Source organism: Typopeltis vanoorti, chromosome 20, assembly GCF_054136105.1.
Source record: "Typopeltis vanoorti isolate ZY-2024b chromosome 20, IOZ_Tvanoo_1.0, whole genome shotgun sequence".
In the NCBI taxonomy this organism is placed as follows: domain Eukaryota; kingdom Metazoa; phylum Arthropoda; class Arachnida; order Uropygi; family Thelyphonidae; genus Typopeltis; species Typopeltis vanoorti.
The window spans coordinates 89,677,659-89,694,303 of NC_143568.1; the positions used below are offsets into that span (position 1 = coordinate 89,677,659).

Below are 16,645 nucleotides of genomic sequence, written 5' to 3' on the forward strand. Positions count from 1 at the left end.
TCCGTAACCATCGTTTCCCGTGGTCAAATTGCTGTTTCCACTGATCAAATCACTGAAATAATTAATGCTGTAATAAAGACCTTCATTCTGCACTCCATTCAAAAATCGCCACCACAACTCTAGTTCAACTTATGTCAAGGCAGTCCAAGAAAAATATTCGTCACAAATGGGCTTGTAACGAAAACTGCGCTTTCATTCACAGCCTATGCTAAAAGTTGTAAGATCAGCAAAATAATAAAAAAAAAAAAGTGATAAATCTAAATCGGACTTTGATAGGGAGAAAAAAAAAAACTGACGTTCTGGCATCACTCTCTAACTCCAGAAATTACCTAAGCAAATTGTACTACATGAAGAATAGTACTACTCGGCTTTCTTCGCTTTGGTCTTTTTCCAGAAGGACATCAGGAGAGGCCCTGAATGACCTAGATAACAACAGTTTTTTTGGTGTTGATGATTCTCATCACGTGCGCTCAAAACTTGTACTCTGGAACTGTCACCATCCTATATCGTCTCTCAGCATTCTGGCATGCTAATTTTGCATTTATCCTATAGCATGGAACAATATATTCAACCTATTCAAAAAAAAGAAAAGTCGGCCATCAGACTGTAATCCCATAGTTCTCACTACGGTTTTCTCAACCGTCTTAGAGGTATACCTGTAATCCCAACCCACCTGCACTAATATACCAGAGGTTCCTCACACCACTTTTGTAAAATAAATAAATAAATCAGCTAACACCTTTTATTCCCTTATAGCGAGGCCTTTATACCCTATAGCTTTTGGAGACTGAGTGGGCAGTTCAATCTCCACCGGTATCCAATCAGAGATAGCTGGCCCATGTCTATCACTAATTAGAGGCAGCCATCGATGAAGAGGCTGGCAATCAAGTGCTGCCATCTCTTGGTACCTAACCCTAACAGGATATGTTAATGTCTGAAATAATGTGGGTACTGCTTCTTGAGTTTACGGGAAGGAAAACCGAGTTTCCGTAGAAAAAACCGCTTTCCCGTGCCAAAGATCGACTAACTCGGGAACCGGTCGAACATAGGCTTAGAAAAAGTTCCTCCAGTCGGCGACTAGACTTGAACCTAAGCCTAATTTCGAGCTAGCAAGCCACTTCCACTGATTATATTTTATTTTCTCAAAAGCATCTATGTACCTTCGGACGAACTATTTACATATATACAATAAATACATAACATGCTTATTTCAGTTAACATTTTTCTTTGACATTGATAACATACTCACTCTCTGTTTTCATTCCTCTTTGAGTCCTGTACAATTTTTTGAGCAGTTATTTTGCCATTTAGCATAAGTTAAACCTTGAACTAATTCTATGTTTTAACCTTATCTGAAGAGATACGTTGCTATTTACATATATACAACCTTTTTCATATCTACACTTATATATACATATATTTGGCAGAATTTCATAATTTACATTTTGTTTCAGTCTTATATCAGTAATTTATCTTAAAGATTAAATGGCTGACTGTTTCCATATGTACAATTAAATATACATGTAATTTTCAATATATTGTATGTTACATATTAAATTATAGCTATATTTTTAAGATATCTTAAGTGAGAATTACTATTAACATATATACATATTTCTCTTCCTGATATATAGATTAATACATTTTTTCAGTATATCATACGATACATACTACTTCTTAAACAAATAGATATACATGACTACACAATACTTCTACTCTTATATAATCATATGTACATTATGTTTATTTTTTAGTTTTCTATTCCGTGAATTTTTGCCTTTCAGAGTGAGTTGTATGGGCTTGTTTGCATGTTTTTTTTTTTTTTTTTTTTTTTTTTTTTTTTTTTTTTCCACGGTGGTCCTTTATTTCCATAATTTGTATGCTTTCTTGAGAGATAAGGCCTATCTTCCGTTGGTGTTTGGTTATCTTTTTTCTGTTTATTGTGTCTGTTATGATTTCATTTAGTTGTTTTTTGAGTATATCTGGGCCTGTTTCTCTTCCATAAATTCTGTCACATCTGTATGTCCAGATGGAATACATTATTGTTATAATTATAATTGCTTAACTGAGCTACACACCACTTTTATGTGGAATATAAACACCTGATGAATATTCTCTGCGTTTAGGCATTTCCAACGTATATTTAAAAAATGATAAATCCAGCAGATGGGTTTAATTGAAAATTTATAATTCATTCTGGAAATATGTTTACTTAATCTTGTATCAACTTGAAGATTATTATTGTTAATAATAAGCAAACAGCGAAAATAAAAACAATTCGAGTGAAAAATGATTCGAACCCCCTCATTCTTTGTCCGATATGAGGAGAGGAATGTATTGTATCTGACCGAAACGAACACAATTATTTATATAAAAGACAATCGTGGATTTAATTAAAATGCTGTTTCTTAAAGATGTCCAAATTTAACATTGTAGTAACTACTGGCTCCTATTGTGTTACAAAAAAAAAAAAAAAAAAAAAGAATCAAAACAGGCAAACTGGCAAGAGCATATGCAATTACCATAACACTGGTTTCATAACTTCGGATGTGTTATTACTTCGGGCGTAATTCCAAATAAACAGTCATCCACTCCATAAAATACTTACATATAAATGGGAAATTATAATACTTCAAAGTACTGTATTGGATCCTCCTTACAAGATACCTAACTCAGAATTAAAACTACTAAAGTTGGTAATGAAGATAGATAATAGGAAAACGAACCTCGTAACCTAGATTTTCCAGAGAAACAACAGAAATTAAATATAACACCGCTTAAAATTATGGCACGTTTATCCAAGCCAAAACATTCGAAACGGCTTTGATTTCTTCTTGGTAACTTAAGCTGTTCATCTCTCATCAAAGTAAACAAAATTTAACTCGCTATCTTCAAAGCATTTCACCCTTACACTTGTTCTTAGGCCTACTTTAAACCTCAGTTATGCACAAGTTGGTATTTAAATTCTGATCGGTCTAAAAATCCAATTCTTATAGAAATCATAACTGTTCTCTTTTATATAAGAGCCGAATAGTGTGTTTAACATCTCTACATTATGTAAAGGTTTCTATGTAATTGTCGCTAAGTAGATTTGTTTTCACTTGTACAATGGACTATCGGATCACTGGTGGCTCTCATTCGAGATATGATGGAATTACAATCTAAGTTGAGCTTTGCATTAAAAATATTAAAATGACGTTTAATATTTAATTTTATTTTTTCATATCATTCATACCCGAGAATTTGCAGATCCTCTAGCACATCAAGTGCCGTGTCTGGTCAATGATAAACAGATGAAGAATCTTATTGATATACTTCTTGAATCCCTGTACTCTTTGGAGAACACTTGATGAAGTAGGGGAAAAAAAATTTCGGGTTCGTACAGAGGTAGCAGCTGGAGATGCAAAAAGTAATATTTAGACTGAAGAAGGTAACAAGATTTCCTTCTTCTGCGAAATTGATTTTTCTCTTCAAACACATCCTCTACATTAACCCACATATTTATTTTCATTGGTCTTATGCGCTTGGTCGCTCGAAGTCAGACTAGTTCGAATCTAGTCTCCGACTGGAGGAACTTTTTTAAGCCTTTCTTCGACCGATTCCCGAGTTAGTCGATCTCTGGCACGGGCAAGCGGGTTTTTCGTCCCGTAAACTCAAGGGTCAGGTACCAAGAGATGGCAGCACTTGTTTTCATCAGTGGCTGCTATAATTAGTGAGACATGGGCCAGCTATCTCTGATTGGCTACGGGTGGAGATTGAACTGCCCACTCAGCCGCCAAAAGCTAGACAGGGTATAAAGGCTTCGCCTACTCCCTATATGGGAATAAAAGGCGTTAGTGGATTTATTATTATTTATTGGTCTTAATTCTAAACAAACAGTAGCTTAACATATTCTTGATTTAAAAAAAAAGATACTTAAATATAAAGAGCCAACAGGCTTCATTTCGGCGATATAAACATTATTTAAATTAAGGGGATATTAAATCCCACATTGTTTTAAAACCGAATAAGAAACTCAAAGATCGGAATCAGAGAGTTTCATGCCGAATATAGTAAACTATAAAAGTAGCGGCGATTACTTGAGCTAATGCAAGTAGTCGTAGTACAAACTCGGGCAACATGCAGCAAAGGTGGTAAAGTTCTGATCGCTATTCTTGGTATTTTCCATAATGTTAAAACACATTTCCTAGGAAATGTATGCTATTATTTCATTATGGTGGGAGGTCACAACCCAGACCGGTTTCAGCCTTTATTGAGGCTTCATCAGTGAGTAGCTAGACCAAAATTAATACCTCTAGCTACTCACTGATGAAGCCTCAATAAAGGCTGAAACCGGTCTGGGTAGTGACCTCCCACCATAATGTAATAACAGCATACATTTTCTAGGAAATGTGTTTTTACATTATGGAAAATACCAAGAATAGCGATCAGAACTTTACCACCTTTGCTGCGAGTTGCCCGAGATTGTACTACGTACTAGGACTACTTGGATTGGCTCACGCTAGTAATCGCCGATACTTTTATAGTTTACTATATTCGGTTTTAAAACAATGTGGGATTTAATATCCCCTTAATTCTTTTTTTTTAAAAAAAAGATAAATGTTTAATATAGTTACCGAATTATTCATGCAGTCGTAAAAACTTCCGGACTTGTGGTGTTACAACAGAATGGTCATTTTGGTGTCCACACTCGTTGAGGTCGGCGTCTCATTGAGACCAAAGACGATGACTGTTCTCTACTAGGTGGAGCACATATTAGCGGTACTAGATAATTGATATTTCGAGAGTTTTATATTACTTTTTTGACAGTGTCGATAGTGTAGTGCCATGAGCTGAAGACAGGAGTCTTCAACTCATGGCCCGCGGAGCTCTTTGCCGCGTCCCTCTGGCCATTTTGAAAAAAATAACTACTTAACATTAAAACGCGATTAAATAAAAAAATATAATTTCAATGAAGTCCGCGGGCCACTAAGCTATACTGCGGTATTTAGAATTGAAAGATGCTTTCCAGATTCGCAAGGAACGCTATGCATTTGATACTTTACATAAAATCCTATAAAAATAAATATTAAATAGACATGATTTTTCAGCTGTCTACCAGCGCCAAATGGTACTAACGTCACAGGTAGATAGCTAAAGCAGTAGTTCGTTCGAGTGCGCTCTCTAGTGCCTTCCAGATACATCTCGAAGGTTCTCGATACTTCGTTATTTTCATATAAATACAAGAGGATCTCATCCACAGTCAGTCGTGAACAGTGTGATATTCGTATATAAGCGCACACTGGTTCGTCATGTCAGCCATAGCCTATTGTGGTTTTATATTGCCAGACATATTCAGTGGATAATAACCGTTACACCATTTTGGATAATTTTTTTTTTTTTTTTGGATTCACCTCCCATCACTATGGCGTCTACGAGTAAAAAGCGTAAATCAAGTGATTCTTGTCGGGTTTTTATTGAAAATTGGACCAATTTGTACTTTTTTGTGCCGATGGACGATAAGCTAGTGTGTTTAATTTGTCGTGAGTCAGTGTCAATATCAAAAGAATACAATATAAAATGACACTCTGAGACTAAGCATGCGTCCAATTTGGATGACCTTCAAGGGCGTCTTCGTGTGGACAAAGTGAACAGTCTCCAAATTGATTTAAAATGCCAGCAGGGTACGTTTAAAAGGCAGAGGGAAGAGAGCGAAGCGTGCGCAAGGTAAATTATGTAATAGCTGAAAAAATTGCTCAAAAATCAAAAGTCTTCTTGGACTGAGAGTTTGTGAAAGTGTGTGTCATCGCTGCTGGGGATATTCTGTGCCCAAATAATAAGGAAGTATTTAAAAAATCAAGTTTGTTTGGGCTAACTGTAGCACGATGTGTCGAAGAATTGCCAGTGATATTGAACGAACTTAAAAAAAAAAAAAAAAAACGGTACTTAACAGTTACGTCATATCCACTTGCTTTAAATGAGAGCACAGAGATGTGAAGGATACAGCACAACTGGCTATCTTTGTCCGTGGCATTGATCAACAATTCAATGTGACAGAAGAACTGCTAGCGCTCGTACCTATGAAGGGAACGACGAAAGGCACAACTGATGTTCTTGAAGCCGCCAAGAAAACTCTCCAGCGTTTCGACCTCAACTTAACCAACCTCGAGGGTGTGGTAACTGATGGTGCCCCTGGAAGAATGAAGGATTTGTTGCGCTGCTACGGAAAGAACTGGAACTAGAAGGAAAAGATTTCGTCCATTACAATCCATCAGGAAAATTTGTGCGCGAAACTATTGGATTTGAGAATGTCATAAGTTATTGTGACTGTCGTCAACATTATTAGGACAAAAGGATTGAATCATCGCCAATTTCAAGAGTTTTGACCCAAGAGTGTGAAGCGGATCACAGCGATGTGGTTTATTATAGTGATTAGCGTTGTTTGAGCAGAGGGAAGGTTCTTAAGAGTCTTTGACTTAAAGAGCGAAATACACCTGTTCATGCAAACCAAGGGGAAGCCGATTGCGGCATTCGACAATCCGAAGTGATTAACAGACTTTGCCTTTATGGCCGACATCTCGTTGCATATGAATGACCTAAATACGCGGCTACAATCCAAAGATTGTGGGAGGCACAACTCGCAAAAAAAAAGAGAACTAATTTTCAGCTTCTCCCTCAATCCAACTGTTCGTCTCTTGATGAATACGCTGCGAAATTAGCCGTGTTCCAAAGTGAGTTTGAAGAGAGATTTAGTGATTTTCGTAACCAACAGTCTTCTTTAGATTTATGTTCAATGCCATTCAGTGTCGATGCTGCCGAAATGCCAGGATCAGTACAAATGGAGCTTCTTGAACTCCAAAACAACTCTTCAAGAGAAAAATTATTTAATGTGCCCTTGCTTACATTTTACAAACAGTGGCGAATTCTCTATTCTCTCATTACTTGAGAAAGAAGTAATATTTATTTATTAATAAATGCGTGCATTTATAAACATTCCATTTAGGCTTTTATTTTTGTGCGAATTCTCTTTGCGCGAATTCTCTATTCTCTCATTACTTGAGAAAGAAGTAATATTTATTTATTAATAAATGCATGCATTTATAAACATTCCATTTAGGCTTTTATTTTTGTAGACAGATGACGTCTTAAGCTTGCGCGGCAATAATTGTGCTTTGCGTTGTATATGGAAGTCCGATGCTTGCTTGTCATTCAAAGCTACCTTGGCTTGCTCGGTTGTTTTCAGAGCTTTCATGTCCTCGCTGCAGCGCTGTGATTTCATTCGCGCTTAGCCATTTCCGCCCCCTTCACGTCGTCTTAAACACAGGCCATACGCAGTGAAAGTAGCTCTAGCCAGTGAGCTTCAGCCAGTCTTTACAAGTGTGCGTGTTGCTTGGGAAAATTAAGTTACAGCCAGCTTTTTATGACGATATTATTGACCAGTTCATAAAGAAGAACCGTAGGGTAGAATTTGTATTCAAGTAGCTAAATTGAAAAAGATAGAATATCATTTGTAAAATAAATGTTGTATTTGTATGATTAAATGTACATACATTTCTAAATATATAGTTTTAAATGGTCAGTAATTCATTATTCCGCTAATCAGACTTCAATCACACCTCTCACTCCCTGAATGATAACAAGAGCAAGCATGAATTTCAAGACCAGCATTCGCCCCTGTTTACAAAGACTACATTTCTGTGGACGCATTCCCTAATCTTCGCCAGCATGCTTTGAAGATGTGTGCTTTGCTGGAAGCACATATTTATGTGAGCAGTTCTTCTCCAGAATGAAGCATGTGAAGTCCAAGACAAGAACTCGGATTACCGACCAACATCTCGAGAATACTCTGCGCATAGCGACTTCCAACATTGATGCCAACATCGACAAGCTGGTCAAGCTAAAACATTGCCAAGTTACCCATTGACATTGTAAAAAATGAATGTTTTCTTCATTAAATTATCTTTTTTTCAAGTATTGATTGTATTTACTTATCATGAACCGGACTCCTACCTACGCTCTTAAAGCTTAGTTTGTTTATTTTGATAGGATTTTATGTAAAGTATAAAATGCGCAGCGTTCCTTGTGAATCTGGAAAGCATCTTACAATTCTAAATACCGCAGTATAGCTTAGTGGTCCGCTAGCTTCATTGAAATTTTTAATGCGGCTAGCACGGTCGGAAAGGTTGAAGCCCCCCCCCCGGTGTAAATGTTTATTTTGGAAGCTTGATAAAGACCAATGCCATTTATAGCTATTTGCTACTATTATTTCCTCTATCAAATCAAAGGTAATTAAATAACTAAAGCACTTAAGGTGGTGGGTGGAGAATTTTCCCTTTTCAGCAGACACTTCTATAGATTGCTTCGTCTTACAACTTTCATTAATCATTGAAAATGTCGGTTGTTATTATGCTTAATGTTTCCGTGAGAATTTCATGACGGTCAGCCAGTCCATCCACCACAAAGATTTCCTCTCTAAAGGATCGACGCTTTCGTTATAGAATACCAACTTTCAGTTGTGAAAGCATCTGATTACCTTTGTGATAACTTCTGTTGCACTTTGATCAGATCAGCAGAAGAAAGATCGTTATGTTACGATCTTCATTAAGTTTATCCACCCTTCTTTGTTTAGCTGCGGTTCCCGAGTTGGTTAATTTTAACGCAGATAAGCCCCCCCTCCCCCCATACACACTATGAATAAATTCAAGCTTTTAATTTCTGCAACTGGCGAGGGTTCGAGTGGTTCGCGTATCCTCCTCTCCAACCACCAGGTCACGCGTTCGAATCCCGCTACGAGCATGAATGTTTTTTTTATTGTCTTACCTTGTGTATTGCTTGTATAACCTTTTGATATGGTGCAGTGACCTTAGCTGTCTTTCCACCATCAAAACCATAAATTACTATCACCCCTGCATATGTAGAATTCATGTTAATACAGCCTTCTGTGGGTGAGATTCGAATTTAAAAAATAAATAAATAGCAAGAAAAAGTAAGTATTATGAATAAATAATATGATGAATAAACTGTAGTCTGGAAGCCAATTAGATGGATTGTTTGTGTTGAGAATGTGTCCCTTTGTAATTGTACTTCCGAAATACAACAGGAACATAATGAAAATATTTGTCCGGGGTTGCCTTCTGAACTGCAGCCACCTTCCTTCTCAGTACTTCACTCACACTCTCTCTCTCTCTCTCTCTCTGTGTGTGTTTAACTGTCCTGGCGAGATGGATTGATGGACCTGTGCTCGCTCCTTTTATCCCTTTGTCGTATTTGTAGCAGAATTTCTGGATTAAGGAATATTATTGAGCACTTGGCTCGTCCACTGTGGGCTGCCGGCTACCAGTGAGTCTTTATTTTTAATAATAATAATAAAACTACTTGTTCGGTATGGTCTTTCGCGATGTTTGTCGTGAGATATTTGTTTTAGTCCACCGCTAATTGGCAAATCGTAACTGGCTTGTAATATTATTGAGCATTTGGCCCGCCCATTTCGGTCTTCTGGCAGTGGGTTTTAAGAAAAACTTACTTGTTCAGTATGGTTTGGGGATGACTATGTTTTACAGGATCATGCTCACTGTATTGTCCGACACAGATGAGAGAGACCCCTCGACACCTCTGCACATGGCAGAAGGCGAATCCATTCTGATAATAGGGTAATCAATGATGAGTATTTATTATTATAGAGCGGAAAATTAGTTTTTATTTTATGAAAATTCTAGTTTTTTTGCTTGTACAACAGTTGAAAAATTTTACGTATAAAGAACGCGATTGGTGTTGGTGACGAATTCGTACGTCGCCTTATTTCTTATTCCTTTTCTCCCTTCAACATGAATTGACTCTTCTTGGCACAGTGCCAGCCAAGGTTCTTGCATCTGTGGTCGGACAGTAGTCTACTGCTTAGCGGATTGGTTAGGGTGGATATCAACATTTGCAATGAGCTTTGTTAGCTGTTTCGCATAGGGAAGTTTTGATTACAGGGATACCAGCTTCTCAGTGAAGTTGCATGTTTCTTACGAACAATAGTGCGTTAAACGTTATTCGTAAACATTTGCTTTGGATTGTCTGTAGTTTGAATTGGTTGAGTGACTCTACGCGGATCAGCCATACATCAGGACTGGCCTGATCAGCATCACGTATAGCAATAGTTTAAATTCTATGCTTAGACGGTACTTACGACGATTCCGAAACGGGTATGCCCCATTGCCTTATTTGCTTTTAAGCAAACATGATTGATATGAATTATAAAGCGAAGCCCTTTATTTGTTATACACAAAGTATTTGACTACTAATTGCTATGAAATGGTGGTGCCAAACATGATAATTTCGCCCTCTATGGAACACTCGTCTTCTTGTTAATAGCACTGTAGTGCTCTTGTCTATATTAACATCAATTCATCATCTTTTGAACCATTGTTCTGTACTGAGACTGCGTTTTGCACGTTTTCGGTTGCCAGTCTAGGTTTGCAAGGAGAGCAGCATTATCGCAGTAGCATCTGTGTATAGGACCATTATGCTTGCAATTGTGCGTGCTATGTCAGCCACATAGAGGGAAAAGAGTAGAGGTGATAGCAGGAGCTCTAGGAGAACACTCGCAGTGATGTTGCGTTCAGACGATCTAATTCCCTGTAGCTTCACTCGAAGTTTGCGATCGCTGAGGTACGATTTGGTAAGTTTGACCAGTCCTAATGGGAATTTGGCCTACAGGAGATTGAGAAGAAGCCCGTCGGGCCGTATTTTGTTGAATGTTTGGCAGTGCCCAGGAAGATCGCCCCTGTCTGCTGCTTCCATTTGAACCCTGCGCTGATAATTTCCCCGACTTTGAAATCTTGCTGTTCTGTGGAGTGGATCTTCTGGAATCCAAATTGCTCATCTGGATGAGATTTAATTCTTTAGCGACTTTTTTGCAGTCGTATTAGTATTTCCATCTGAGCTATTTTTCCTAGGCAGGAAAGCACTCTCACTGGGCGATATTTTTGGGGAATGTTTGCTGCTTTTCCTGGTTTTGGAATTAAGATTACATCTGCTACTTTCCATCGTGCAAAAAAGTAGTGATATCTTAATATTGCAATGTTCTTCATTGCTTTATGTGGCGGGCATATGAAAATTTTGTTAGAAATCCCATCTGGGCGTGGTGCTTTCCTGTTCTTAAGTTTGGTGATGATTTCACGTACCTCAGCAGGTGACGTCAGTTGGATGCGGTTTATGTATGCTGTGCGTTTTAGCATACAGCCAACCCAGGTGTATAATTTATTGATGAAGTCTAGATCTGCGTGGGTGTAGTTTGGACTTGCACTGCTTCTGTCGGCACAGGTGTCAACTTTGTCTACGTCACGGTAAACCAGCCCACGTTCACCATTGGTGGCAAAGTTTTACAGCTATGCTGTAGAGCTTTGATCATTTTCCAAAACGTCTGGTCCTCTGCGTTTAAGAACTGAAGGTTTGTCTCCCACTGTCGATTTCGATATTTTTTAAGCGCATATCGAACTTCCTTTGTAGCCCTATCGAGCGCTTGTTGGTGTTCTGTGGTATTAGTTCCTGGCACTGTTCTTTTCACGAATCAGTGTTTAATCTTATCCGGAAGTCAGTGTTTGTGCGTGGCACATTCGCGGTGGCAGCTGTTAACGCTATTGTTATCTGCTTTAATAAGCTCGAAATTGAGGCGTTGATTTCTTCCTTTGAAACTGGGCCAACAGATTCGTGTAAAGCGGTCTTTAGTTTTGTCCAGTTGACAGTTGGAACCCGATCTGTAATTTTCATGTTGTAAACCCGGTTGGAGTAAAATTGAATTGTGATCAGACTGAGGTCGTCCATCACACTTATTTGATATTAATGCGCGATAATTTGTAGTATCGCTATGTAAAGGACATCCTGCAACATTGTAGTACGTCAGTTCTGGAGGTCCTATGATCACTGTGTTCCTGGCGGCACAATCGTCGACAGTCCTACCGTTTCAGTTTGTAGTTCTGATGTTCCAGGCTGCGTAGTTAACTTCAGGTGTATTACTACTAGCACTGCTTCGTGTCTACAATTTCAGTCAAGTCTGTTTCTACTAACTGTTTGTTTGGAGAGTTTTTATATATGGAGTATATTTTCAGGGAGCCAGCATTTATAGTTTGGACCTCCAATCCAGTGATTTCTATGTTGTTGTAGTGGAAGGATTTACAATTTCATTGTGTTCTATATTGAGCTTGACAAATATATCTGGGGCCTGCCATTGCAGTATAGAATATACAGTAGTTCATGAGCTTTGGGTTGTTGGCTGGTCGAAGGTGAGTTTCGTTCATAAAGATTACCTCAGAACTATAGCGTGTCTTAAATTCTTGTACTTCGCGCATTTTGTTTCCTAGACCACTGGCATTCCAGAACACAATCTATAGGGTTTGGCCTTTTATGCTTGTTAATCATCGACTAGTGCAGTAAGGATTGTGTATGCTTCACACACTTGTTTATAGACTGCAAGTCTATAAACAAGTGTGTGAAGACTGCAACTTTTGTTGGATTTGATTGGGCATTGGGTTCAGGTTTTGAAGCCACCACCTCTTCGAACGGGACATGTGCATGGATAGTTTGTTGTGCCGTTAGGGGTTATCAGCATTTGTTGTGGACGTGCGTGCAGTTATTGATGGGCTCTACAGGTTTTGTTAATTTTTGAATAGCCAAGTATTGCTTGCATCCCATGTAGTTGGCAGGATGTGGTCCACAGCTGTTCGCGCATTTGCTGGCTCTGTTTTTTTTATTTTTTGCAGGAAGCCATCGTGTGGTTTTCTCCGCATTTAACGCAGCGGAAATCAGCGTTGCCAGAAGCAGAATTTTTACCTTGGCATTGTCCAGTTGATGCCTTCCCTCGTCATATGGTTCTGATTTTATAGCCAGGTCGCAAACTGTTTTTATGTCGTAGATTTCTCGGTGCTGTTTGTAGATTTCCACTAGGACAAGATGGATTCATGTTGGAGGTTTAATGGAATATTATCAGCACTGAGAAATGATTAAAAAATAATTTTAATGCTTCCAATATTTCGTCTCAGTCACAGAGACATCTTCAGGGATTACAAAAAAAACTTTTTGTAACGACACACAAATACAATACAACAGTGAGTGAAACTAAAGTCCTATCTAGGTGGTGCATCCTCTATGGGCATTTGCAGATGGCCTAGGATTTAAAGAGGAATCTCTGATAATTAAAGTTTCCCAAATTTGGGAAGTTTTATGCAACCGTATTTGTTTAAATTTGAATTTGTTCTTTGAATCTGCATTTGCACTCAGGAATCAACCTAATTTAAACAAATACGGTTGCTTAAAACTTCCCAAAATTTGGTAAACATTAATTATCAGAGATTCCTCTTTACATCCTAGGCCATCTGCAAATGCCCATAGAGGACGCACCACCTAGATAGGACTTTAGTTTCACTCACTGTTGTATTGTATTTGTGTGTTGTTACAAAAAGTTTTTTTTTGTAATCCCTGAAGACGTCTCTGTGACTGATACGAAATATTGGAAGCATTAAAATTATATTTTAATCATTTCTCAGCACTGATAATATTCCATTAAACCTCCGTCATGAATTCTTCATAGCACTTAAGCCTCAGCACACAGATAGGACAAGATGGCTTGGCGTTTATCTGTTCGGAGCATACAACCAATTTCTTCGATAGGGTTTAACCTGCGCTTTTGGGGCCCTTTTGCGACTTCCTCGGTGGTGACGAATTCTGTTATACCATGCAGTACCAACTTGAAGTTTTTTCGCTTTTTAAAGTGAACGTGTGGTATTGGACATTTTTATCGTGTAAAATTTTAGTGAATGTGTGGTAGTCGGTTACCAGCTCTGGCTGTATTCGGACCCTTTCGTCAATGTTCCTGGCTTTCGTAAAATTTAGTTTACGATTTTTGAGGGCCGTGGCCCTCAAAAACTGTCCATTATTCCTTGGCTCGCAGGGTAACAGGAGGATCGTTTCCGATTTCATGGGGGGGGGTTGAAGTTTTGTGTTATGTTGGCTCCCTGTGTCTTTTTCCCCCTTCTGACTTCGCAGAACCCGTCTAGTTCCTCAGCTGTTTCCTGGGTTAAACATGAGTCCGATTGTGAGTACAGGGGCTCTGGTCTGTGGTCGATGATTGTTGGCTTCTCAAGCTTAACCTGGAGTCGATCGGGGAATTTCGTTTGCAAGAAGCCATAAACACTTCTGAATCGTGCAAAGGCCTGCTCGAATTGTGAAGTCCTCTCGAACACATTCAGCAATTCGGCTGGTAAGAGCTAAAAGAAAATGAAAAGAACTTGCAAAAAGAATGTGTGTGTAAAATGCCATGAAAAAATCAGTTTTCGTCATATCAGCTGTAAGGAAAGGCCGAGTTTTGTATAAAGAATCCTCCAGATATTTCCGAGTTAGTCGGTTGTTGTCAGTAAATCAACGAGCCTTCTTAGCTGAGTCGGTTTCGAGGATGTCGTTTGGTTCGAACCCCCCCCCCCCCCCTGTAGGACTGAAAGAACCATTATCAGGGCTTTTCACTCAAATGCAGTTAGCCGATATCAAAAGCGGAAGTGGCAAGGTTTTTCGTCCCGCAAACCGTCCAGGATAACATACGCAATCGACAGACAAGAAATACATATAACCGTTACATCTGTTGGTTCATAAGGTGGTGTTGGAATCATCATACTTCAACAGTAAATCAACTGAGAAAACACGGTTACGTGCAAATACAGAAAACAGCACTGGCTGCGGAGATAGTGAAAAATGCAATTTTTATCTTAATGTATAAACTTTCATGTATTAAATGTATAAACTTTTATGTATCAAATAATGCTATTTTAGATGCATTTCTGGAGGTGGGGCGGGGATGCTGTCTTTATTTCCAGTTTTCTTTATAGTCCTATATACGTTTTTGAAATTGCACGTGTATGATAAGTATCTTTAGTATCTGTATTATTACAGTTTTACCTCAATTCTACTGGAGTTAGATCCTTCAACAAATGCGTATTTAACGGAATTATTTCGAAATGCGATTTTTCTGGTGGTACATATTTCGTCCGAAAAACCAAACTCTGCGTAACTGTGGTGGTCGCTGGACGCAGATGACGTCATGGAGTTTGCAACCGAAGTTTGAATGAACTTTACTGTATATTTCACTTTTTATGATAAGTAATTCTCATGGGAATATCGAAACTACGAAAAGAGAAAAACAATAATTTAAAAGCGAACTCTTATCTGATATAATATGCCAGGGACAATGAATCTAGTTTTCATGAATGGGAAGGGTCTAATATCGGTTGAAATATATCTCGTTCTGTATTTGTGGAATAATTTGGGGAGAGTTAATTCACTTCTTCACTCTGACCTTCATATACCAAAAAAAAAAAAGTTCACGATATGAAGATTTAAACCGAAGATTTGCTTATCCTGTAAGGAAACCGGAAGTGACAAGTAACCTGAAAGCTGTGGCTTATCGTATATCCGGGTTAGTAAATAGCGCGTAAAACAAAGGTTGGGAAAATTTGCGATGAAAGGAGGAGTACGGGCAGATTTATGATTCTGAAATAGATATAAACAATAAATTCGGATGTTGCTAAAATACCTCGATGATATAAGCCAAGTAAATATACCTGCAACAGTAGGATAAGCAGGTTTCGGGGTCGGGCAGTGCAGATATTCCACTTATATTAAAGGGTATTTAACTTGCTATGCTATAAATATGCTTTTTCCACTCTTATCTATTATTTAAAAATTCAATATAATGAAATTGCAAAATGAGGTTACGCTGTGTATAATATTTTTAATACTTGTTTGCAGAATTTATTTAGATTCATTTTGTATCCAAAGTAAGGCCAAAATGTTGAATGAACAGTAATAAAACTGAATGAATAACTTATAGGAAGTGCGGAAGAATTTGAAGGGTATGTGTGCTACTGTATCCAGCCAGAAGAATGTCCTCTTCCCTTCGAATGGAAAAGATCTGAGATAGTTTTTTCGTGAGGTGAGAAACTCCTACGTTTTCTGTTGAGTTGGTTCAGCTCATTAGATATGATCTTGCCATGTGGATTTGGCAAAGTCCATTGGACTGTTGAAGCAGTTGACAGGTAGAAATACATTTAATAGGTGGATTTTGGTATGGAGTGACTTTCCACTATAGGGTCGTAGAATTATGAGTGAAAGTAATAACAATAATACTGTACTTTCCAAAATTTGCATTACCACAATTATAAGAAAAAAAAACTGACAGTGCTGGAAAATGAAAATTGAACTGCATATGAGCCACATTCCTAGTAACCACTACAGTAACTAAACTAATATACCTAATATAAGATTCACCATACCAGATATAGGTTGGCTTATTCATGCTCATAGTTTTCTTCTCAATTTTCCCATACCCGTTTTTTTTTTTTTTAAATGTACATATTTGCACACACTCCAACTTGATCTTCAGCAGTGGATTACTCTTTCTGTAACTTGTCACATTTGCAACCCAGCACAGAAAAATATGAAGTAGTTATATTGGTTCTCTTTTTGTCCTTTAGATTCAGCCAAGAGGAAGTCGTCTGCTATCTGTTCGCATATGCTTACTAAAATTACTTGTCAGTTAAATGCTCTGTCTCCTTTTAAATTTTTAAAAGTTACAACTAATTTTTAACTGTTATGATCTCCCCACTTATGTGAATAATTGACTGCTATTTTATTATTA

The 16,645-nt window shown here is 38.0% G+C and overlaps 1 protein-coding gene across 7 annotated transcripts in view; it reads left to right on the forward strand.

Moving 5' to 3' along the window:
* LOC150095638 (phosphoserine phosphatase-like) overlaps positions 1-16,645 on the forward strand; it is a 142,874-nt gene that overhangs the window by 70,468 nt on the left and 55,761 nt on the right. Inside the window, exon 1 of one of the 7 annotated variants that reach the window (XM_090410824.1) lies at positions 15,435-15,633. The exons of the other annotated variants lie outside the window; for them this stretch is intronic. The gene's annotated coding sequence lies outside the window, so the exon portion shown is untranslated. Of the gene's footprint in view, positions 1-15,434; positions 15,634-16,645 lie in introns of those variants that run through there. 7 annotated transcript variants of the gene reach the window in all.